The following is a 25865-nucleotide window of genomic DNA, read 5'->3' on the forward strand; positions in this document are numbered from 1 at the left end:
AAAGAAAAAAACTATATTTACACATTTATTTTTAACTGTCCTCATGATATAGACATGGGTAGAATAAGTGGTTGGCTATTTTACTGCAGCGTTAATATCTTAAGGTCAAAAGAAAACCTAGATTTATTTCTTCTGTGCTTAACAAATAAGGATACATTTCTGTGCTTCCTACTACCAATTGAATAAATTATAAACTCCACAAATTAAAAGTCACAGAAGAATAAATAACCAGAGCTGAAATGGTCTCTGGTTTTTATGTTGTTACTGTCAGGATTACCTGCCATCAGGTTACCTATTGCAAGTTGAGATGTTTTTGGTTAACTTCCCTTGGTTCTGAATTGTCAGTTCTCTTTTGCCCCCATTAATCATTGATAGAAATTTCCAGTTAGGTGTAGTATTAGATAAAAGGAAAATAATTATTAATCTAAATAAAATCTTTAGCTAGTTATATTAGTTTGAAGATTATACCCTGCCTATATAAGGTATTAACCATAGGAGAAGCTGAGTAAAGGATATAATATTGGAACTCTGAAATTTTATAAATTCTTCTGTAATCTGAAAATTCTTTCAAAAGAAGTTAAAAATGAGTAAGCTGTTTTTATCAGCTATTGCATTATTAGTGTATCACAAAACCAGATAAAAGACATTTATTTATCTGTTGTAGGGAATGGGAATAGATTCTCTTTTTAGATGGTTGAATTCCTTGTTCATGTTCATTGACCTGAAAAATTAAGAGTTGATGTATCTCAGGAGGATGGAGATGCTGTGTTAGAGTGTGTTTAGTAAATGCATACTTGTTCTTTCTCATCTTCTGTATCCATATGTGTAGAAATATGCAAAGATACCAGTTTGTGTACATACGTGCACTAAGTGCATCTAAGTGAGGTCACTGGCTTTCTAAAATATATATTACACATATATTTACACATATATTTTCTTGATGGGATGGCAGCAATGATTTACTTTTTGAGAATAAATTAGAGTCTTTTATTTTGCAAAAAGCAGCACGTGATTTGGGGCTTCATGTACAAGTTGAGTGATCAAATGCTTTAATGCTGATTTAGATCTAAATTTAAGAAATGAGGTTTTGTTTATTTTTGAAATTCCCAGTAACAGTACAGAAGTCTTTTTGTACCATGTACATATCACTGGACTAAGGTTAACATTTGTATGTTTCCACCTCAAAAATGCATTTGTATGCATTTCAGTTAGATGCATATTTCATGTTTAAGTTACTGGTGACATCTCTATTAACAGATGGGAGTTTGAGGATTTTCAGCAGTTGCTGTATATATATAGGCCCTGCTATGGTTAGTGGAGGCTTGGGCTGCATTTCCTTCCATTCTTTCTTCCTGGAGCCTACTCCTTTCTCTTGTTGTAGGACCTGCCCTCTAGTAGAATTTCTGTGATGAGGAAAGTGTTCCATATGGGCCATCTAATATGGTAGCCACCAGCCTGTGTGGCTTTTGAGCACTGGAAATATGGGTAGTGTGACTGAGGCACTGAATTTTAAGTTTTATTTAATTTTAGAGAATCTAAATGTAGCCATGTATGGCTAGCGGCTGTTGTTGGATAGCACAGGTCTAGGGCTGACATTGCTAGTTTCTTGAGTGGTGTACTTTGAATAGCAGTTTCAGTGTGATGGAAGGGGTATGGACAGAGATCTTCATAGGGTAACTGAATTGTCCAGTGTTCGATATAAAATCTCCACTAAAAGGGTTTTAACTGACTTGCTGTGGAAATAGTGTTACTTGTTTCCTTGCCTGTGGGGTACCTTGGGGGAGAGGTACCTTTAGGGTACCATTACAAAACTTCCATCTTTTTCATTTTAACTTTTCCATATCAATAAGCATACTTCTGTCTCATCATTTTTAGACTCTGTTATCTAGTTATCCTTTTTTATATTACATACAATTTTTATATTACATAAAATTCTTAGAAGACTAATCACATACATTTTGGGGCCACATCTTTGCTTTGTTCCTTAGGAAATTCTTAGGATTAGAATTTCTAACTCAGAGGATAGGTAGCTATTTAGATTTTTGTTTTGTTTAATGTACACTGCCAAAGTGCTCCCTGTTGCCATTGCTCCCACCTTCCCCACAGGGTTTGCCTCTGAATTGGCATTTGGGAAAGGTGGTTCATCCTCTTTCACATTTTTGGTTAGGATGCTCTTTTATCTTACTTTTGAGAAAGGTCTCAAGTTCAGAGGCTTCTCGAAAGAAAGTGGCCTATGTTATTTTTTATTTATCTGTATTTTTAAAGAGTTTCTTTTTTTAGAGCAGTTGCAGGTTCACAGCAAAATTGAGAAGAAAGTACAGAGATTTCTGATATTCCCTGCTCCCCTTTCCATGCATAGCCTCCCCCATTATCAAATCCTCCACCAGAGTGGTGTATTTGTTACAGTTGGTGAGCCCACACTGACACATCATAATCACATACTTTATCTTAGAGTCCACTCTTGGTGTTCTGTATTTTATGACTTGGGACAAATGTACAATGACACGTATCCATCCTTACCATATTATAGTACAGAATATTTCACTGCCCTAACACCCTCTCTGCACCTTCTGTTTGTTCTTTCCTTCCATCCCACTTCTTGGCAGCCCCTCATTTTATTACTGTCTCCATAATTTGGCCTTTTCTAGAATGTTACATAGTTGGAATCCCACAGTATGTAGCCTTTTTAGATTGGTTTTGAAGGGAAGGAAAAATTCCTTTCTATCTGTTAAGGTCTTCCAGCTGGGCTAAGAGCTAAATTTACACAAGACAGATTAACAGGAGAAATAACCAGAGTTTTATTACATGTGCACAGAGGCACAATAATGAAATTGAGACCCAAAGAAATGACCGAGGCAATTTTTATACTTTTCAGACAAAGAAGACAATAAATCTGCAAGGAATTGACAGGACAAAGAAAACAATGTTGGGAATGTCAATTAGTAAGGAATTCTAAGCAGAATTTGGGCAGGGGTAGTAAATTAGTAAAAAGTAACAAGGGTTGTTTGCACAGCATTCTGGGCTCTAAATGTCCCATCCCTGGTGATAAGGATGTCTCTTTAGCTCCTAGTACAAGGAGGGTAGCTTTTCCATGGGAGATTTAGTGCCTGCTTTTAGGGGACAGAAGAGGGTTGGAATATTCTTAGGTAGGATGTCTGTTAAGTACCTTTTATTCTGAGTAATCAGTATGCCAAAGTGGTACATTTTGGAGTAAGCCTGCCCTTGCCTGTCATGTAGTAATATGCATTTAAAGATTCCTCCATGTCTTTTCATGGCTGATAGTTCCTTTCTTTTGAGTGCTAAATAATATTCCATCTCCTGAATGTATCACTATTTATCCATTCACTTGCTGAAGGACATCTTGGTTACTTCCAGGGTTTGGTAATTATGAATAAAAAGTGCTGTATACATCTGCAAGTAAGTGTTTGTGTGAAGGTAAGTCTTCACCTCCTTAGAGTAAATACTAAGAAGAGGGCTTGCAGGATTGGATGGTAAGAATATCTTAAGTTCTGTAGGAAACCACCAAATTGTCTTCCAAAGTAGCTGTCTTCCAGAGTATCATTTTGCATTCCCACTGTTCTGTTAATAATGAGAGTCCCTGTTCCACAGCCTGGCCAGCATTTTGTGGTATTAATGTTTGTATTTTGGTCATTTTATTAGGTAGTGGTAGTGTGTAGTGGTGGTATCTCATTGTTGTTTTAATTTGCATTTCCCGGATGATGTATTATGTAGCACATCATTACATATGCTTATTTACTTGCATTATTTTAAGTACTAATTTTAAAATTGTGGCAGAAGTGAACCTATACTAAAGCAGCCTGGGACAGTGCCTGATTACTAGCAGGGAGATGAAATCCTCAAACTTTAGAATGGATAATGAAAAGATCTTTTCTTTTAATAAGTACTGAATATAGAAAATGTAGGGCTGTATATGGATGGGAATAACCACTTGCTCATTAAAGAATAGAGAATTTATGTGGGAAATAAGATTCACAGTGAAAAGTTACAAAATCATTATTTTATAAAAAGCTGGAAGAGGCAAATGGATTAACATGTTTGAATTCACCTGGCGCTGTGCCATGCTTCATGCTCATTACTGAGTCTGATATAGCTGTAGAGGAATGTCAAAGGTACTTTTGGATAGTGTTGTGTGATCATTGCAGGCCACGAGACCCACTTTGGAGGAGGAAAACCATGGGTGCAATCAGAAGGAGGAGGAGGGCTCAAGCTGAACCTAGATGGAAAATGATGAATTTGATCAATTCATCAAATTGATGAAATGAGCTTTCCAGACATGGAGGGTATTATGAATAAGGCTTGCTTCACAATTCTGTGAGGGCAGAGGCCAAGTCCTTTCTGTTTACCACTATAGCCCAGAGTCTAGCATAGTGCTAGTACTATTCGATGCTCAACAATAAGTAATGGAGTAAGTGATAAGCAGTTGGTGCCCAGTAATTATTTTTCGAATACCGTGAATTTGAAGCAAGCGTTTCAGAGAGTAATTCTGGCACTGTAAAAGGTTCATATGGGAGTGAAGAGGGAATACTGAAGAAGTCGTCTGAGGCCGTGTGGAAAGCCAGGGAATTTGAACTTTATTCTTAGGCAGTGAGGAATGTTTTTTTGCAGCAGGAGAGTGATGTTGATGATTGAGTTGGAGTTTTTAGTAGGTTATATTGGAGAGGGAGTTAAAAAAGGAGGGAAATTAGAATTCCTGTCTGGAGACAGGAATATTTCTCAGTATCATTGGCTGTTCTTAGCTTCAAACTTATTGAAAGGAAGACCCAGGGGTCACAAGCTGGATCTCTTCAGTCAGATTTCAGGTTAGAATCTCTGCTCTACCATGTGTTAGCTGTGAGAACTTGGGCCTCTTACTTAATTTGCTTAATTTGCTTCAGCCTCAGCTTCCTTTTCTGTAAAATGAGGATACAAATATCTAACTCATGGAATTGTTTTAGGGATAAAAATAAAAGTAAAGACAAAGTATTTGGTACAAAGGAAGCACTTAGTAAATACTAGTTAATAATAATGATAAGTGAGAGTCATTTCTTATGAGATAACAGGAGCTTAAATCTCATGGATTTTACAGAGTAAAACAAACACAATGTAGGACAGTTTAGACATGTCTGGAATGCAGTTCTGAGAGAGGTTGGCTTCCCAAAGGTGGCCTCTTCTGGAGAAGTCACATGCTGTTTGCCAGAGCGCATCTTCTGTCTTAAGCAGTATAGTTGGGAAGTGGGCATGGTTGTCAGGGCACACTTATATAAATGGACATTTTCACAGCTCTGCCATTTAAATATCATTTTCGTAAACCAGAAAAAGGCAAATCTCAATTACTAGAAGTTAAAAATTCCGTTGAACAAAACCTACTTTTAGGGGACCTCTAATTTTTCCCAGTCCACATACAGCCCCCCAATACCCTTTTTAAAACTTTAGAGTATAGATGCTGGTTTAAAATGCTTAGTTGCTACTTAGAGGGTGCCGTTTGTTTATCTTTGTATCAATATGAGGAAGTGGGTAAAATCATGGGGAGAGTGATTTAGGTGCACATTCTAAAGGAACTCTTATAAGTACAGATGGATAGAGTCTGGAATTGATCACAGATGAGGCTGTGATCCTTTTGCCTAGAGGTCATTATGACAAAGATGAGAACTGCTGATTTGGGAAGGCAGTCCTGTAGTGGAAAAATACCTAACCAGGAACTGGGAGACCTGGTACAGTGTTCACTCAGTCTTTAGCTGCATGACCTTGGGCAAGTCTTGTATATTTTCTGGGGTTCAAGTTTCTATCCTCCTGTCTAGCACTGATTTGTAGAAACTACTGCAAAAAATGGAAAATCATAGTCTTTTCCTTATTTGCAGAAAAGAGCTTTTAAAATTGAATTGCTACGCTATTATTCTGTTTTGCTTATATGAAATTGTCTTGAGTTTTTTTCCTTTTCTCTGCTACCAGGTGTTCACTTATCTGTACTTGTTATTTTCATAGATATGATAGGCTGGGGTACTCATTTTATACTCTTTTCAACTGTCATAGGCATATCTCTGCCATTCCCAGGTGTGTGGTAGAACAGCCTCATATCCTCATTTTATGATGTTTTCAGAGTGCTCCTCCGAGGTGGAGCTGAGTGATGCCTTGGAGCACTGACTGCTCCACAAATTGGCCCTGTGGGTGGGGACAGGCTTCCTACAGGCATGGGAAGTGCCCTTTTAAGTTGGTATTAAAGAAGACTTTGATGGAGAATCATAGATTTTAGATCCTCAGAGGGGCCTCAGAGATCATCTTACTGGACTCTCTTTAATCAAGGCTCAGTTATCTGAGGTCATAAGGCTGGGCTCAATGAGCAGATCTCCAGACTGCAAACTGGTGTGCTTTCCACTACTAAGTTCTGAGATCTTATTGCTGTTTATATTCAGAAATCATTCAGTGTTCTACTTTTCTGGTGTACAGGATGGAGTAGTGGTAGCCTGCCTGTTATCTTGAGGAACTTACTGGTGATCTGACATCATGGAAATCTGTCCTGTTTGCTTTGTGGAAGTAATCCAGTGCTAAACATACAAAAAGCTAATAAATTATCAGGCAGAAATGGCTTTGCGGGGTATTGTGGACAAGATTAGTAAAGAGTATATTAAGTACTGGTGACTGTGGGTGATGCCTTCCATGTGGGTATCAGTGGGATAGAGGGACAAAGCAGGGAAAATGAGCCTTGACAGAGATCCTGCTTGTGACCTTGAACTCAGCAGCTCCGTTTTTAATCCTTCCGGAAGCATCGGCCAAATTATTAAGGGTATACATGGCTTGGTGTTAGAGGTAGGTTTGTTGTTAATCACATTTGCAAAGCCGAGGGTAAAAGGCTCGACAGAGTTTAGGAAAGCTGTGGTCTCTGGCAAGACTTAAACAGAACTGTATCAATAATCACTGAAAACTTGGGATTCCTGCTTTCAGAAAACACAGAAGAAATCAATTGTTTATAGGAAAGAATTATGAAAATATAAATTAAGAGAATGAGTTGTTGGCTTATGCTTTTGAGAAAACTGCTCTATTGGGCTTTCCCTTGTTGAGTTTATTTTGCCTAAGATTTCCATAGGATTTTTATTACTGTGCTGAGCTGAAGGTATATAAACATTTGCAACTGAAATGTGTTCCTGAAATTAAGTGTACTAATGTACAATTGAGTATTTTTCTGCTTCTGCACATTATCACATACGTATTTCATAAGTTGGACCTCAGAGAAGTCAATATTTTTATTAGATTAGAGGTGACCAAATACCTTAGAAACTGCATTTGAATTCTGACCTGTGTAACTTTAAATTTTGCAGACCACTTTTAAGAACATTTTTTAAAAGATTTTATTTATTTATTCATGAGACACACACACACACACACACACACACACACACACACACACAGGCAGAGACACAGGCAGAGGGAGAAGCAGGCTCCATGCAGGGAGCCCGACATGGGACTCGATCCTGGGACTTCAGGATCACGCCGTCCCGGGCCGAAGGCAGGTGCTGAACTGCTGAGCCACCCAGAGATCCCTAAGAACATTTTTAAGTGTGACCTGTACACTTATACCATCAGAGTTACCTAAAAATACAGATTTCTAAATTCAGAATTTATAGGCTTGGGACTGGGAAACATGTATTTTCAGTAAATTGTGCAGATGATTTGCTCTTTGTCTTATAGCTCATTCAAGCCTCACAGATCAATCCCAGGATTTCACAGGTGAGGGTATAGAGAGGAAGTGAGTTACCCCACATATTCTTTTGGGATTTATATTTGCTGTGTGCCTGGAAGTGGGCTAAGTATGAAGCCTAAATTGAACACTGTAATTATAAATTTAGCTAATTATAGACCTTGGATGGTAATGATTCAGTCTTCTGCTCTGTTTTTATTACTGTGCAGTTATTCTAGAGACTTGGCCAGGTAATGTGAAGTACTTCCTACTTTCCCTTTTAACTCTCTTCTTCGTTAGATTTACTATTTCCTATCTAATCCTGGGTAGAAACCCTTTTCATTTTTGATTATCTCATTAGCTTATTTTACGTACTGTTTTATGAAGTTTTAGAAAAGAGGCTGGATTTCTTTTCCCTTCTTGCCTACTTGCCCTATGTGTTCCTTCAAAACAGGGACTGTATGTGGGTGATGGTGGTGGTACCACTCCCCACCCCTGTGAAAGGGACACAGAAGGAAGGTGATACCTGTTAGGGACTGGCTGATTGATGAGAGGGGACCTGGACAGCGAATGTTTCTTTGTTCATTCAACTTGGACTCTCAAGAACCTCCCCTTCCTATTTCCACTATTGTTATATTAGTTCCTGTTTTTATTTTCCAAGGCTTGACTCAGTCGTCTTCCTTGCCTCTGTTTCTGCTTTTAAATCCATCCTTCACCATCCTGCCAGGCTAACTTTCTGCAGACATTACTTTGAACAAGTCATTTCCCTCCTCAGTGACCTTCACTAACCCTCACTGGCATGAGATGACCTCCACAAACTGCCTTTCTACAGGTCCTATCCTGCCTTTTTCAAACAGAGTCTGTACCAGTCATGAAAAACACCTGTTTTTCCTTCCCACAGTTTGAAGTGTGGGACTAAGCTTAGGGAGGATCAGGACTGGCAGAGATGTAATTATTCCTATGGCACTGGCCCTGGGCCTTGGGAATTTAGTCCCCAGGTTTGGAAGGCCAGTGGAGGAATGAGAGACAGAAAAGGACTGTCAGTTAGGATAGGAACCAGGAGAAGCAGCAACAAAAGTCAAAGGAAGAAAGAACTTCAAGATGAAGAGTATGATAAACAGTATTGAGTGTTTTAGGTAAGTTGGTGAAGGCTGAGTAAATCCCACTGCATTCAGTATGCTATTAATGGTACTGTGGTATGTTTCTTAAAGACTTAAATGGAAACAGAAGCTAAACTGCTGCATTAAAGTCAACAAAGGATGCAGCAATGAGGACAGATCACTCATTGGTGAGATTTGAAAGTGACAATGTGTTTTTATTTCCCAAATGGCAGATGCTTATGTGTTTTGAAGGCACAGGGGATGGAGCCAGTATTTCCCTGATGATGAGTGATGTTGAACATCTTTTCATGTGTCTTTTAGCCATCTGGAAGTCTTCTTTGGAAAAGTGTGTATTCATGACTTCTGCCCATTTCTGAAGTGGGTTGTTTTTTTGGGTGTTGAGTTTAATCAGTTATTTGTAGATCTTGGATATTAGCCCTTTATCAGATATGTCATTCGCAAACACCTTCTCCCATTCTGTAGGCGGCCTTTTAGTTTTGTTGATTGTTTCCTTTGCTATACAGAAGCTTTTTGTCTTGGTGTCTTGGTACCAGTAGTTCATTTTTGCATTTGTTTCCCTTGCCTGTGGTGACGTGTCTAGTAAGAAGTAGCTATGGTCTGTGTCAAAGAGGTTGCTGCCTGTGTTCTCTTTTAGGATTTTGATGGTTTCTTATCTCATATTAAGGTTTTCCATTCATTTTGAATTTATTTTTGTGTATGATGTAAAAAGTGGTCCAGTTTCATTCTTCTGCATGTTACTGTCCAGTTTTCCCAACACCTTTTGTTGAAGAACCTTTCTTTTTTTCTTTGGATATTCTTTCCTGCTTTGTCTTAAGATTAGTTGACCATACAGTTGTGAGTCCATTTCTGGGTTCTCTATTCTGTTCCCTGATCTATGTGTCTGTTTTTGTGCCAGTACCATATTGTCTTGATGACCAAAGCTTTGTAATATAGTTTGAAATCCAGAATCATGATACCTCCAGTTTTGTTTTTCTTTTTCAGGATTGCTTTGGCTATTTGAGGTCTTTTGTGGTTCCATACAAATTTTAGGATTGCTTATTCTAGCTCTGTGAAAAGTGCTCGTGGTATTTTGATAGGGGTTGCATTAAATGTGTAAATTGCTTTGGGTAGTATAGATATTTAAAAAATATTCATTTAATTTATTTTTAAGATTTTATTGGGGATTCCTGGGTGGCTCAGCAGTTTGGCCCCTGCCTTCAGCCCAGGACGTGATCCCGGAGTCCCGGGATTGAGTCCTGCGTCGGGCTCCCTGCATGGAGCCTGCTTCTCCCTCTGCCTGTGTCTCTGCCTCTCTCTCTCTGTGTCTCTCATGAATAAATAAATAAAATCTTAAAAAAAAATTTATTTTTTTACATGTAAATCTTAGGGTTTTTTTTTTTTTTTGAAGAGATTTTTATTTATTTATTTGACAGGAGAGAGAGTGAGCAGAAGCTGGAGGAGTGGCAGGCAGAGGGAGGGAGAGGGAGAAGCAGGCTGAGCAGGGAGCCCAATGTGGGGGTTGATCCCAGGACTCTGGGATCACCAAGCTGAAGGCAGATGCCCAACTGCCCAGATACCCAGGTGTCCCAAGATTTATTTATTTATTTATTTATTTATTTATTTACTTACTTACTTACTTACTTACTTACTTACTTACGATGAGATGAACATGTGAGAGAGCGCATGAGCAGGGGGTAGAGGGAGAAGCAGGCTCCCGCTGAGCTGGGAGCCTAACATGGGGCTCTACCAGGACTCTGCGATCATGACTTGAGCCAAAAGCAGATACTTAACCGAATGAGCCATCCAGGCACCCTAAGATTTATTTATTTTAGAGAGAGAGTGTGAGCGAGCATGTGTGGGCCTGTGGGGGGAGGGGCAGAGGGACAGACTCAAGCAGGCTCCCTGCTGATTGTGGAACCTGACCTGGGGCTGAATCCCATGACCCATGTGATAATGACCTGGGCTGAAACCAAGAGTCAGACACTTAACCAATTGGGCCACACAGGCACCCCAGTAGTAATAGATATTTTAACCATTTTTGTTCTTTAAATCCATGAGCATGGAATACTTTTCCATTTCTTTGTATCCTCTTCAATTTCTTTCATAAGCGTTCTATAGTTCTAAGTGTACAGATCTTTTACTTCTTCACCATTGTCTTTTTTCTGATCTTGGAGGAAAACCTTTCACTATTGAATATAATATTAGCCGTGGGATTGGGAGTATTTTTCTTAGTCTTTTTTACATAATGTGGATATTCTTTGATACTGTAACAAAAATTGACAGGTGGTAGTTTATTAAAGATTAGTTACAGTGTGGAATCTGAAACCATTTGTTCTGTTACATTAAAATTTATTAATCTAGTTTGTACTCAAAGTGGATATTTTACCCATGCAAGATTTTTTTTTTTTTTAAGATTTTATTTATTTATTCATGAGAGACAGAGAGGCAGAGATACAGGCAGAGGGAGAAGCAGGCTCCATGTAGGGAGCCTGATGCGGGACTCGATCCCGGGACTCCAGGATCATGCCCTGGGCTGAAGGCAGGTGCTAAACTGCTGAGCCACCCAGGGTTCCCCCATGCAAGATTTTCTAACACCATGCTTGGATCATTTAGAAAATATTAGCTTATTAAGTTAGGCAGATCTTCTTAATGTTGACATATTTAATCTATCTGTTTATCTAAAATTATATTTGATTCATCACTGATATCATCAGAAAAATCTTAATATTGGGAAGTTTTAAGGTTGTGATGGCAGATAAGAGTTTTCAAGAATTCTGAGTTTTGGAGAAAGCTCAGGCCTTAAGCATTTGAAATAATTTAAAGGCTTCCTTTGTCAAATATTTTCTCAAAAATTAACAGGTACACAAGCCTGAATTGGCATGGTTTATCATTTGTTCTTTCAGGTTAGAATGTGAAAGAAGTGGCTAGGTTAGCTTACAACCCAAATAATTGCTTAGGTGCTTTTCTTCAAGGTGACCATTGAAATACTTGCCATTTCATAATATTCATCTAGAATATTAAAAAGATAATCACTCAGGGCTAGAAAAATAATCTTTACTGCTTCATTAAGGGCATTCTTAAGTGAAACTGACCTTTTTTTTCTTCCCTTGTGAGTGCGTGATGTGAAGAATTAGAATAACTACTGGTACAGTTTGGTGTCACTATCTGGCTTTGTGTAAAGGTGTCAGCAGATTTACTCCCCCTGGCATTTACACCAATACTGCAGCCATCGACATAGTGAAAAGGAAAAAAAAAGTCTTAGTATTGCAATGCAAATAGTTTTGACCTTGCAGAACCCCTGAACGTTTCTTGGGGACCTTTAGGGATCCAGAGACCACATTTTGAGAACTGCTGGACTAGCACATAATAGATGTTAAATATATATATCCAACTGATATTATTGTCTTGTATTATTTATGTTTGTTGTCTTTGATCCATGCTCTTCTCTTTCATCCCTAGTACTGGACATAGTGTCCCAGGGGGGATATGGGCATTGATAAATATGAGATTAATACATGAACTCCTGTGGGCTAGGATTGGAAGGAGGGCATGTTGAATAGCTACCTGTTGTGCTGGATGCTAAGGTGCAAGAGAGGCTGCTTTATTGAATGTATAGATCACCAGTTGGTGATTTCTTGATAACTTTGATATTGAAGGACATGAAGTAACTGAAGAATTTACATATTTGACTTCTGGCTGTTTTCCTACCTGCAAGGGTTTTTTCCTTAGAGATTTTATTTATTTCAGAGTGCAAGAGAGCAGGGGTGGGGAAGGAGTGAGGGAGGAGTTAAAGGGAGATGGACAAGCTTCTGTGCTGAACGCAGAGCCTGATGTGGGGCTCCTATGACCCTTAGATCATGAGCTGAACCAAAATCTAAGAGTCAGTGCTTAACTGACTGAGCCACCCAAGCAGCCCCTGTCAGGAGTTCTTGTGAGTGATGTTTGAGCTTATGAAGATGTCTGAGGCAGACAGAGTGCAGTTTCCAACCGTCAGCTCTTTCCAAGAGTTGGCTCCCCTGTCCATTTGGATGAGTAGACGGAATGCAGATGCTAGCGCAGTACAGGTCCTGGCTGATTTCTGTACAGTGTTGCAGTGGAGCAGCTGAGAGGGGAGGAGGTTGAGTAGCGTTGGCCTGAACATAGCATGTGCCTTAGCTGGGACAGGTTTCACCTGGGTCCATTTTACATTAAGACCTGGGGATTCCTGGGTGGCTCAGCGGTTAAGTGCCTGCCTTCAGCCCAGGGCATGATCCTGGAGACCCAGGATCAAATCACATGTCAGGCTCACTGCATGGAGCCTGCTTCTCCCTCTGCCTATGTCTCTGCCTCTCTCTCTCTCTCTCTCTCATGAATAAATAAATAAAATCTTAAAAAAAAAAAAAAAAAAAAGACCTGACTTCTGAGAAGGTCAGAAGCTCTTGAAACAGTGTTTTTTCTTTATTTGTTGACAAAATGTTCCTGAGTACTCTTTTAAGTTACCTTAAAGAGTTGGAAGGGTTCCCCCCCCCCCTCCCGAACAAGAAATTTTATTATCCCAAATGCTGGTGCATAACCAATGACAAGCTTTATTAGAGGAGGAGACAGAGGGAAACTTCAGATACTGAGGTGGATTTCTGGGCAAGTTTTAAAACTTTAATTGTTCAGTCCTTTTACTTGACATTTTCACTTTAACAGTTTTTATATTATGAAATTCAACCAAAGTCCTTCACCTGTAAGTTAAATGAAAAACAGAGAGCAAGTAAAACAACTTCTCTAGTATGTAAGAGTATCAGAAATAGTTTGTTCTTTCACATATATTTCAATGTCTAACTTTGAAACTACGGACGTCTTAATTTTTGAATTTTAAAAATGGTAAGACAAATTTTCTTGAATTATAGATCATAGTAGCTTTATAAATGATCAAGATACACATACAAACAAAATTTCAGATGCTCTTGAAAACATATTTTGAGATATATCACACATGATATATATTTCTTCTTGGGTTTATCTTTTTGGGATAGTGAAGAATACCCAATTTATTTTACACTAAAGATTTAGCCTTTGAACACTGGCTTGGACAGACCACAAAGTGGAACTGTCAGAGTTCTCTTAGTAGGCTTTCAGTCCAAATGATTCAGACATTTGGTGTCCTAAATTGGATATTACTACTTTTTCTCATATAATTGGTATCAGTGGGGTTCTTGTACTGGCAGTTTGGCTTGTTTATAACTTATTCTTGCAAAACCATTCCTTATAGCGAAATATGAAAGGTATTGTCCCCAATGCAAGGAAAATAATTGGGATCAGTAACAAAGTCTTAAGCCGCAGGTGTTTCAGGAACATTCTTGAAAACAGATTTCCACAGTCCTAATATGTTTCTTCTTCATTCTTTTTCATAACTGTGCAGTCACTGCCCTATTCTGTTCTGCACAACAACAAAATTTTCTTTTTCTTTTTCTTTTTTTTTAAAGATTTTATTTATTTATTCATGAGAATGCACAGGGAGGAGAGAGAGACAGAGGCAGAGGGAGAAGCAGGCTTCATGCAGGGAGCCTGACGTGGGACTCAATCCAGGGTCTCCAGGATCACACCCTGGGCTGCAGGCGGCACTAAGCCGCTGAGCCACCAGGGCCGCCCCCAAAATTTTCTTTGAAGATCAACTTTTTTCCTTGGCACCGTTACTATCTATCTGGAATGAGCCCATAAGATAGTAGAATGTTGCATCCTCGAGTAGCTTCCTCCTCTTTTAACAGCATTTAATTACTCTGTCAATAATCTCATCACAGCTGAGTTCTTTGGTTAGACGATTGACAACCATAAGTGAAAAAAGCTCTTCGATAAAAGCCAACTGATCAAACGGGGTCTTCTCATAATGCATTTGAAACCCGCCATCTAGGGCTGCTTCTCTTGCTCTGGATGTTCTCAGAAACATCTTGTTGGCTTCTTCCAGGACCGCTGATACTCTGTAGCCGGCACCACTTAGTTGCTCCTCTTCCAGATAATCATAGTCATCCTCGCTCTTGAAGTCAGGGCTGGCGAGCTGGCCTGGCTGCTCCCCAGGGCGGTGAGCAAGGCCTCTGTCCCCCTGCGGCTCCACCATTGGCAGGGCCGCCTCCTCCTCCATTGGGCCTTCCTTCTCCAGCTGTGGCTGGGCCCTGTGGCGGGAGGGGTTCGGGGATGGCTCCCGGCTACCGCCACCTACCTCCATCTACGGAAGGTCACCCTCGCTGGGCATCACATCCATCTGCAGGTCATTGCTCTCTTCATACATCTCGGACAGCTCGTTCATTTCCGACATTGTATTAGCGGCCCAAACTCTCTTGGCAGGGTTTTTGTGTATACTTCATCCCAACCATGCTATTTGGATAACTAACCTGGAGGTGACTGTTGTCGTATTGAGATTTTTCAAAATGGACATCTACTTGGCTTTTGAGCTTTTCCTTACTACAGATCTTGTTTTAAGTGGAGGACGTTGCTTTCCTTTGTAAGTAGATTCTCTGTGATGTGACTAAAGTAACTCTCTTCTTCCAAAGGGCTTAGGGGTTGGAAGGGGACCTTAGATGTTGGCCTTGGTGGCTCTGATAAGATATGTGATCTTCAGTGTTTTACTGTATAAATGAAGAGATTTTGTCTGGTGTTAATCCATATGCTAACCTAGGAACCTAACTTCCTAGAAGGGCTTGCTTGGAGTCCTCTCTGGTTGCTTCTTTTTTTTTTTTTTTTAATTTTTTAAAAAAATTTTTATTTATTTATGATAGTCACAGAGAGAGAGAGAGGCAGAGACACAGTCAGAGGGAGAAGCAGGCTCCATGCACCGGGAGCCCTACGTGGGATTCGATCCCGGGTCTCCAGGATCGCGCCCTGGGCCAAGGATAGGCGCTAAATCGTTGCACCACCCAGGGATCCCTCTGGTTGCTTCTTATGCTAAGTTGTGTATGTGTTGTGAGAGAGACTTATTAGGAGGGTTTTTTGGTTTTTGTTTTAGTGAACTTGTAGCTCCCTATGAAAGCCTTTGGAGAGAGACAGAAGGGAACCTGGAGGAAACTGGAAGAGCAGAGCTGGGTGCTGGGCAGAGAGCTGGAATGCAGGATGTATTGAGACAGATGGGCTCCCACTTCAGGAAACTATGGTATGTGTAGGCATTGATTGTCAGTGTGATGTCCTACATCCTGACCCTTTGGGTCCCACCATGATCATACTAGTTAGACAAGGAGATGATCTTACTATACTTGTTTTATAGGTGTGGAAAATGAGATTCAGAAATGTTAATCTAAAGGCATGTGGTTAGTCAGTGGTGGAATGGGTACCAGTCCTCAGGCCTCCTGCTTCCTAGTAGATGCTTGCTTGTTTTAATTAGACACTGGAGGAGTTGGTGTGCTAAGTGGCTACCTTAGAGCAGACTTGAAGTCAGGAGTATCAGGAGTATCAGTATCATTTATTTGAGGGAAATGTTGTTGCCACTCTGCAGAGGTCAGAGCGACCCTACCCAGAATTTGGTTCATGTGTCGAAAAACTGATAAGGCCACCTGCATACCAGGAGAGGCTGAGAAAACTCCCACTCACAAAATGAATCTTAGGAGCACGGGGCAGGTGTTGAGTAGGTCGAGAGTGTTGTCTGAGGGCAGGGAAAAGAGATTGTGTAGAGAAGATGAGCTTGGCTGAAGTCTTCCTTGCCTGCCTGGGCTTGGGTGGTTTGAAATTCCTGCTTGTGTCAAAGGAGGGGGCCCTTGCCAGCTTGTCCATAAGTGGGGCAGAAAGGGAAGCAGGGAGGGCTAGGTCTTAAAAACCGTCAGCAGTCAAACATCAGAAGTGGAGCCAGACTGTATTATAGGCAAAGACATCTTTCTCCAGGGACCCAGCAACTAGCAGTTTGATTCTAGGGGAGTGATTGAGTGAGCAGCTGGAAGGACTTTTGGATTTAGCTATGACTATAACTGCATGATCTCAGCTCTGTGTATCCTGTAACTGCACATTTCCTCTCCCATAATAAAGTTAGGCATTTTAGCTGATTTAGAGTGTTAGACTATTGGGAACAAAGTGTAGTGTGTGGGAAAAGAAGAGAAAGTGGTATAGAAAGGCCACAAATGCAGGGATATTGCTTTCTTTTTCTGAGAGCTCTTTCTTGCTGGTCTCTGTCTCCATCCCAGCCCTGTTTTACCTGGGAGGTTGTTAGGAAGTGAGTAAATCTGGGCCAGCAGTCGGTGGAGCCAACTGTCAGAGAATTTGAAACCTCCTTTCACCATACAGGAAGGGGAGCAGTTATACTGTCCCAACAAAGCAGGTTACACAGCACACGAATTAGTAGATTGAGGAGGACTGCTTTGTGATAGTACTTTTTGAACTCAGAAAACTCTTTTATTGGTAGGTTACACATGGAAAGGTGTGTTTTAGAAGCCAATAGGCCATGAATTTAACAGCCTACTATATAGTTAAATGTTTGTAATATTGAGGAATTATAATATTAAATGATGTCAAAACATCTGTTAAAATTTGCTTTTACTTTTTCATTGCTTTAGTGGAAAGGAAGGTGCTGCTTTGAGGGTAATTTGGAGGTAGAGAAGAGAGGTTGTGATTTGTCTTTTTCAGAAGGTGACTTCACTGGGGTCATTCAGAAACGGATCATGACTCTTACAATGTTTTCTCAAATGAAATTATATCATTTTCCAAGGTACTGGAATCACCCCGCCCCCGTTTTTGGTCCATCTGAACTATTTCTACTGTCTTTAAAATTTTATATATTGTATGTTGTGTGCATGCAAATAGACATTCCATTCCAGCTTGGTGGAAAGTGTACTTGTCTGGTCGTGTTTTTCCTGGTTTATACTAGATCTCTAAGTTTTGCTGACATTTCACTCATTCATTTGAATAGTCAGGAAATAGAGTTAATTATGAATGCCCATTCTTCCATCTTTTGAATGTAAAATTCCCCCAGAAAGCCTTAGAATCATTAGTGGTATGAATTCATTCAACTTATATAACATTTTTTGGGTATGTGCCTCCCTCAGGATCAATTCTCACCATTGTGCCTTTTACTGGTCTCTCCTCTGCAAAGAATAGAAAGATTCAAAAAAAAAAAAAAAAAAAAGAGAAAGAAAGAAAGATTCAGGTTATTTCCTAGGCCAGACACCAGTCTTAGATCCTTGGGGCTTAGATCTGGAAGTGCTCATCCCATCTTGGTTTGTGCTTTGTAATGAATGCTTGGAATTAGTCTGACATCCAGTCATTGAACATTTATGTGTAAGGCATTGGTTATGCAGTGATCACTCTGAGAGATGATTGGTAGTCTGAATTTATTTCTGGAATGTCTTGCCTTGCTCCTGATTTGCACCTAGGAATTGAGCCCTCTTTCCAGTCTGGTATATATAATTGGATTTTAAAGTCCAAGGAGACCTTATTTGAGGTCTTTATTTCTCTGGTGTTTTATATATAGGCATACTTTGTTTTACTGCTCTTGCTGTATTATACTTCACAAATAACCGTGTGTGTGTGTGTGTGTGTGTGTGTGTGCGCGCGCGCGCGCGGGGGTGGGGGGTTGTTTCTGGTTTTGTTTTACATATGGAAGGTTTATGGCATTCGTGTATTGAGCAGGTCAATTGGTACCTTTTTTCCAACAGCATTTGCTCACATTGTGTCACATTTTGATACTGCTTGCAGTATTTTAGACATTTTCATTATTGTTATATTTGAATTGCTGCAATCTCATTATAAAATTTTATTATTTTTTAAAAAAGTTTTTATTTGTTTATTCATAAGAGACACACAGAGAGAGGCAGAGACATAGGTAGAGGGGAGAAGTAGGCTCCCTATGGGGAGTCTGATGCGGAACTCAATCCTAGGACTCTGGGATCATGACCTGAGCTGAAGGCAGACACTCAGCCACTGAGCCAGCCACCCTGGTGTCCCTCGACTCCAGTTTTGTTTGTTTGTTTTTCTAGACTCCAGTTTTGAAGGAAGTTCTGCTCTGGATCAAATGCTATCAAACAGAATGGCATGCTTGAAAGAAATCATTTGTGAAAGGAAGAGTCAAGAGTGGCAAATTCCATTGTGTTTTTTTTTAAGAAATTGTTTCTTATTTAAGAGAGGGCACCCAGCTTTTTAATAGCCATCACTCTGAGCAGTCGGCAGCCATCAACATTGAGACAAGACCTTCTACCAGCAAAGTGTTTGCAATTTGCTGAAAGCTCTGGTGATGGTTAGCATTTTTTAGCAATATTTTAAAATTAAGATACATACAGTGTTATTGCACACTTAATAGACTATAGGACAGTGTAAACATAACTTTTAGTTTTCTTTTTTTAAATTTTATTTTTAAATATTTAAAAAAGATTTTTTTTAAAAATTTTTATTTATTTATGATAGTCACACAGAGAGAGAGAGAGAAAGAGAGAGGCAGAGACATAGGCAGAGGGAGAAGCAGGCTCCATGCACCGGGAGCCCGATGTGGGACTCGATCCCGGGTCTCCAGGATCGCGCCCTGGGCCAAAGGCAGGCGCTAAACCGCTGCACCACCCAGGGATCCCAAAAGATTTTATTTATTTATTTGAGAGAGAACTTGCCCATGAGAGAGCGCAGGTGGGGGAGGGGCAGAGGGATTGGGAATCTGAAGCTGACTCCCCGTGGAGCCCAAAGTGGAGGGAGCTTAGTCCAACTGCAAGATCATGACCTGAGCCTAAACCAAGAGTTGGATGCTTAACCAAATGAGCCACCCAAGCACCCCATTTTTTTTTTAATTTTAAACATAACTATTATATACATTGGGAAGCCAAAAAATTAATTTGATTTGCTTTATTGTAATGCTCTGGAGTTGAACCCACAATATCTCCGAGGTATGCCTCTATGAAGAACATTAAGATAATAACTAAGTTCAGACATTTTGAAAAATTAAAAAAAACACAAAATTAAAGGTAATAGTGTAATGATCCCTATAAATTCATCACCTAGATTCACTAATTTCAAGATACTGCCCAGGTGCAGCTAACTCTTCTGTATAGAGCACTTAACTGTGCTTTCCTTTTATTACCTTCAACAGCCCCATAGGGCAGATAGTATTATATCTCCATTTTGAAGATATGAAAGTTGAAAGGCCCAGAAAGATTAAGTAACTTACCCAGGGTTACACAGAAGCCAGCATTCAAAGCCTGTTTCCTAACTCTGAATTGCCTGAAGAAGTTTCATGGCTTGTCTGACATACGTGGTAAGCTGGAATTGGACTTGAGATAGGACCGGGAGATCTATTTCATCATTTCCTTTATGATGATTTTCTTGTGATTTTTTTTCTTTCCATTAGTCTTTTGTAGCCAACTGCTTTTGGACTTGAAGCTTTTGAGTACCATTTTAACCATGTTAAACAGACTGTATTGTCCCAAGGATTGGGTGGTGATAAGGAATGCATTATTTGTAGAGGATTTAATAACAATAAAAACCATCCAAAAAGTTTGTCTGCAAAGTCAAACAGTCCAGAATTGCTTCTGCAGTTCTAAATAGTCAGTTGTAACATACTCCTTGTCTAAAATCTTTTGTTGGTGAGTATTCTAAATAATTGCTATGGTAACTTGAGTTTTAATAATATATATGTAAGCTTCAAATGAGCACTTTTTGATTATCCTTTGATAGATACTATATACTATATAGAACTCGAATCAGAGACTCTTAATTATACAGTTGGCCCCCAACACTGGGTACCCAGGTACATGCATTCATTTTCAGAGATTTTTAAGAGTTTAAAATTGTTCAAGCTTGCCTCAGACTTTTTTTTTTGTGCATTTAACCCCTGTGGTTGCTGCATTTTTCTGGGTTTAAACAATAGATTTGAAGTAAACAATGATAGTATTATTGAGGTTTAATAACCTCAATATTATTGATCACTTGGAGTTTTTGTTTCTGCTTAAAAATTAAAACAGTGACACAGTGCAAACCTCAAGGTATAATATTTTTGTTTAGTTAAGTGCCAATTTTAGTTCATACAGTAAATATTTTGCTATGTTTGCATAATATGTGTTGAAATTTGTCATTTTTAAATTTTGGTTTAATTTTTTTTTTTTGACTAGTTTAATTTTTTAAAATATTTTATTGGGAGAGAGAACACAAGAGCACAAGCAGGGGGAGTGGCAGATGGAGAGGGAGAAGCATGCTCTGCTGAGCAGAGCTTGATGTAGGGCTCAATCTCAGGACCCTGAGATCATGACCTGAGCTGAAGGCAGATGCTTAATTGACTGAACTACCCAGGCGCCCTGTGAATTTTATCATTTTAAAATTGATTGTTTTGTGGCACCTGGGTGGCTCAGTTGGTTAAACATTTGACATTGGTTCAGGTCATGATCTCAGGGTCCTGGGATGGAGCCCTGTGTGGGGCTCTGTGCTCAGGGGGTAGTCTGCTTGACCTTCTCCCCCTCCCTCTGCTTGTGCTGTTTCTTAAATAGGTAAATAAAATCTTTCAAAAAATGTTTTAATACTAAAGAACAAATCAAAATATACATAACTATTATGGAAAATAATTTTTTCATATGAAGAAAGTGTTAAAAAATGATCTTTCCCAGGTGTTGAATTAACTAAGTATGCCATTGTTGGCAGAATGCTTTTTCTATGATTCATTTTTAAGAGAACAGATTGAGGGCAGCCCGGGTGCCTCAGCGGTTTAGCGCCGCCTTCAGCCCAGGGTGTGATCCTGGGGACCCATGATTGAGTCCCGTATAGGGCTCCCTGCATGGAGCCTGCTTCTCCCTCTGCCTGTGTCTCTGCTTCTCTCTCTCTCTCTCTCTCTCTGTGTCTCTCATGAATAAATAAATAAAATCTTAAAAAAAAAAAAGAAAAAACAGATTGAGACTCTTTCATACTTCGAACTGGAGCCTTTGGCAGGATAGGAAGAAAGACACAGGCAGTACTTCTCTTGAGCTGTTACTTTGTGCCAGAAATTGCTGGCACTTGGTTACCTTTATCTCACTGTGTCACCTGATGAGCTTCTCTCAGGCCTTTCTTCAGTGTAGACTGACTGTGAGATGGAGCATTGAGAGTGCCAGCAGGGCCTGCTGGGTTTCTCAGTTTGGGAGCTTGTGGAGGAGGAAGGCTGCAGAGGGCAGAGCATGCAGAGGCGGAGTAGCAGCTACTGGGGGAGGCCGGCGGGCCGAGACACTAGTGGTGAGACTTCTGGCTCCTACTTTTGGTTCCTAACCAGTTTTGCCCACATTTGGCGAGGTCAGGAGACATTTTTAGTTGAATAACTGGAGGGGAGGTACTACTAGCATCTAATGGGTAAAAGCAGGGATGCTGCTAAACATCCTATGGTGCACAGGATAGGCTGCCTACCTCTCCGACAGTTTTCCTGCACCAAATGTCAACAGTGCTGAGAGTGAAACTCTCACTTAGGGCAAACTTAAACTTCCTTAGCCTGCTTCCTAGTGTCCTCAAAATGGGCAAGATAATTGTATTTTTCTGCTAAGTTTTTGTGAAAAAACCAGGCACCCCAGTAGACAAAAAGTTTTTAAAACCCAATTGTACTTTGCAACATTAGAACCATCCAATGTAAGATTTGGATGTGTGCTCAGTAAGTGAGAATAGTGGGAGATAATACATTTAAGAGCTCAGTTATTATTGTAATGATTATGATGGACTTAGAAGAAACCCAAAGGATGAAAAAACTGCTGTCGTATTTTCAAGACCAGTACAGGTATTATGCTCTTTACCTCCTCAGGACTCTACGTGGATAATAATGCTTAGAATAGTGACCTTGAATCAAGGAATTGGCTTAGAAACATTTTAAACAAAAAATAGTGTTTCTGACCAAGTGCTAGTTTGTCAGTATTTTTGACTGCTCTGATTTAAGTTAACCGAGATATTCATTTTAAATTTCATGACGTGTCCCTTGAAGATTTTGATCAAGAAATAGGGTAGAGCTTAGGAATCTTCAGTTTTAACAGTAACCCTAGTGATTTTTAAGATTGAGTATGGGAAACAGTCCTTTTGAAAGGTTGGAAAAAAAGGTTCCTTTGTCAAATAACTTTGGGAAACTCTGCCTTAGAGTAAAGCAGATTTCTTTCATAAAGCACTTTGCTAAATGTTTAACATGATAAATAATATGCATTACGAGGTGTGGGAGTAAGAATATATATCAACATTTCCCAAACTTATTTACATATGGAATCCTCTTTGTTTTAAGCACATGGCAGTATGATGTTCCGCAGACAACGCTTTCAGAAACAGTGAATTATAACAACACACTCTTAACAAATTCTAGTTAAAGGGGAGGTTTCCTGTTAGTGTTTTAGGAGGATAGCTACTTGGCTTTGTAATGTCCTGGAAAATAAGCAGATGAGAGTACTGACCCTGCAGTGGAGAGTGACATTGATGCAGATCATGGCTCACTGGAGTAGAACTTGAACATATATTGATTCCATCTGGGTCTGCATATTTAGGCACTGACATGCCTCCAGGCCAGTCCTGTGCATAGACTTGGCCTAGGGCATTCTCAGCTTGGGTTTGTGGAAGAGTTTTCCATAGCAGACACTTCTGTGAACGTGTGATGGCAGTCTGCCCTCTGACAATTTCGTTAGTTCCTTATGTAATGCCTTGGGAGGGCTATCTAATTCCTCCCCTAGATGTACACCCATGTTTGACTCAGAAGTTCCTGCCAGTGCTTGGATGACGGATGAATTCCTTTTCAGCTGCTACTTCAGCTAAGGGCAGTCATCTCTAGGAACTCACATTAGTGGACAAAATCTAATCCAGGGACCTTTGTTCCCAACATATGGATTGAGCTCACCATATATATTACAGTGCTTGTGGCATCAAGATAGAGCAGAGACCCAGGACTGTAACAGTCGTTGACTTGGTGGAAATTGATGGCTCATAATCTGGTTGCTTACGTCTTTTATTATTGTAATTTGAAAGTATTAAATCTGAGTTATACAAATATATGAAATTAAGATTTAGAATATTATAGATAAAACATACAGGTATAGTTTATAACTTTTAATTGCTATACAGTATTCAAGTGTAGCTTTATACCCTATTTTATCTAGCTATTCTATTTTTTTCTAACTCATTAATACAATGTATTGTCTGTCTCTCAAAGCCAATGCAAATATAGATGCCATGAACATTTTGTCATGTTTCTTTGCATGTTTTTGCAGAATGGATACCAAGAACTGGAAGTATTAGGTCAAAGAGATTTCACATATTTGTAAGATGTCTAAACTTCAGATTAACGCATTCTTATTACTTAATGCTTTTTAACCCTGATTGGCACACGGTGATTAACCAAGAATAGGGAAATGGGAGTAATTGGCTTCCCTGCCCCCTGCAGGCAGAACAGGGGTCTGTTGTCTGCAGAAGATTTAAAAACAGTAAAGCTGACTAAAAGTCAGACTTTTTTTTTTTTTTTTTAAACTGCCATGTGCCTGCTATTACAAACAATGTTGATGATATCTCTTCCCTCACCAAATCTTTTGTTGGTCTAGATTCCAGATATTGCCACAGTAAACATGGAGGCTTTTTTTTACTTTAATAAACATTCTGTTTTACATGGAAGTTGTACATTTGGCTCCATATATGTTTGTGTAGCTGTACCCATTAGTTGTGAAAGAAGTTCATAATGATTTGTAATCTTGAACTCACTTTGGGCATAATGTATGTCTCCAACCAGTGTGAGCTAAACAGTGGATTGAAATAAACACTGCTAGCATGGTGATTGTAATTCTGTCATTCTTTGAAACCATTGGAATGTTTCTTTGTATTTATTATCTAAAATAGTGAAACAACTTGAGGTGTAGCAAACTTTAGTTCATGCATGAAATATTTTGTCAACAGTTTTCCAAAGTGGAATATATACTCCCATCAGCAAAGCTTGAGAATTTCAGTTGTTCCCCATCCTTAGGTACACTGGATATTACTTTTTAAACATGTGAAAATTAGTTTCACTGTTCTCCTCCTAATAGTAGACAAAAGTTTTTTTTTTTTTTTTTGAAGATTTATTTAGTTATTTTAGAGAGAGAGAGAAAGCATCTGAGAGAATCCCAAACACACTCCCTGCTGAGCAGGGAGCCCCATGCAGTGCTTGATCTCATAACCCTTAGATCTTGACTTGAGCTGAAATCAAGAGTCAGTCACTGAACCCACTGAACCAACCAGGCACCCCAGTAGACAAAAAGTTTTTAAAACCCAATTGTACTTTGCAACATTAGAACCATCCAATGTAAGATTTGGATGTGTGCTCAGTAAGTGAGAAAATTGTGTTCCTCTCCTTCTAAGAATAAGTGTTTAGGTATTTTAATTGAAAGTGACAAGTTGAGCTACCTGAAAGAAAAGAGGTTAGCACTACACTGTCAATTTCCGTGAACATTAAGACAGGTGAGTTCTAAACATTATTATGCATTTGTACTAGTGTTCCTCTTGATTTAAGTCTTTTGCTCCTTTGTTTGTTTATATATTTGTTCCAACAATCTGATTAAAATGAGAAGTAGAGGAACAGGATGTGGTTGTGCTTTGGACCTCCAGATGTATAATTCCATTAGCTTGAATTCAGAATTTGTGTCATGTGATCTTGGGATGCTTAACTTGGTATTGGCTGGCTGACAAATTATCCATCACATTCATATTAGCCATACAATTTGTGATTTCTTCTGTTATCTTTGCATTACGGCAGTTTATGGGGCCGTAAGATCCTTACCTTCTCTTAATCTTGGTATTAGAGAAAAGGTAGGACTGGGCTGGAAAGGGATCCCTATTAAAGCACATTAACTTTTACCATCTTGTGGGCCTCTCCTAGGAGAGCATTGTGCAGCTCTTTTAGTGTGTCTGGAGGCTGGAGGAGCTTCTGTAAGAAAACATAAGATAAGAATGGCTGATAGTGATTGTTGGGAGTACCAGGGGAGAGTAGAATTGAAGGGGAAGCTGCTGTAACCAAGAGAACAGTGTGACCCTAAGCTGCAACAAGACTGTTTGCTTAGTGTGGGACAAGGATGGTGGAAAGGGAATGGCTTAAGTTATTAGTCTGTTGATCAGATATGCAAAGTAGGATGTCAGGTGGTAATCCTGAGAAGAGATGAGCAAATAAAGAAAAGAAATCAAGGAAAGGGAGGAGGGAAGTATACATATACACATATTTCTAAAAGCGATTG

General features: G+C 39.5%; 1 protein-coding gene and 1 pseudogene across 8 annotated transcripts in view; one reads left to right on the forward strand and one right to left on the reverse strand.

Annotated features, from left to right (window-relative positions):
* Window positions 1–25865, forward strand: part of CCNY (cyclin Y) — a 334546-nt gene that overhangs the window by 126137 nt on the left and 182544 nt on the right. The window lies entirely within an intron of this gene.
* On the reverse strand, window positions 14501–15052 carry LOC140633082 (EP300-interacting inhibitor of differentiation 1-like; annotated as a pseudogene).

This window comes from Canis lupus, chromosome 5 (assembly GCF_048164855.1).
Source record: "Canis lupus baileyi chromosome 5, mCanLup2.hap1, whole genome shotgun sequence".
NCBI lineage: Eukaryota > Metazoa > Chordata > Mammalia > Carnivora > Canidae > Canis > Canis lupus.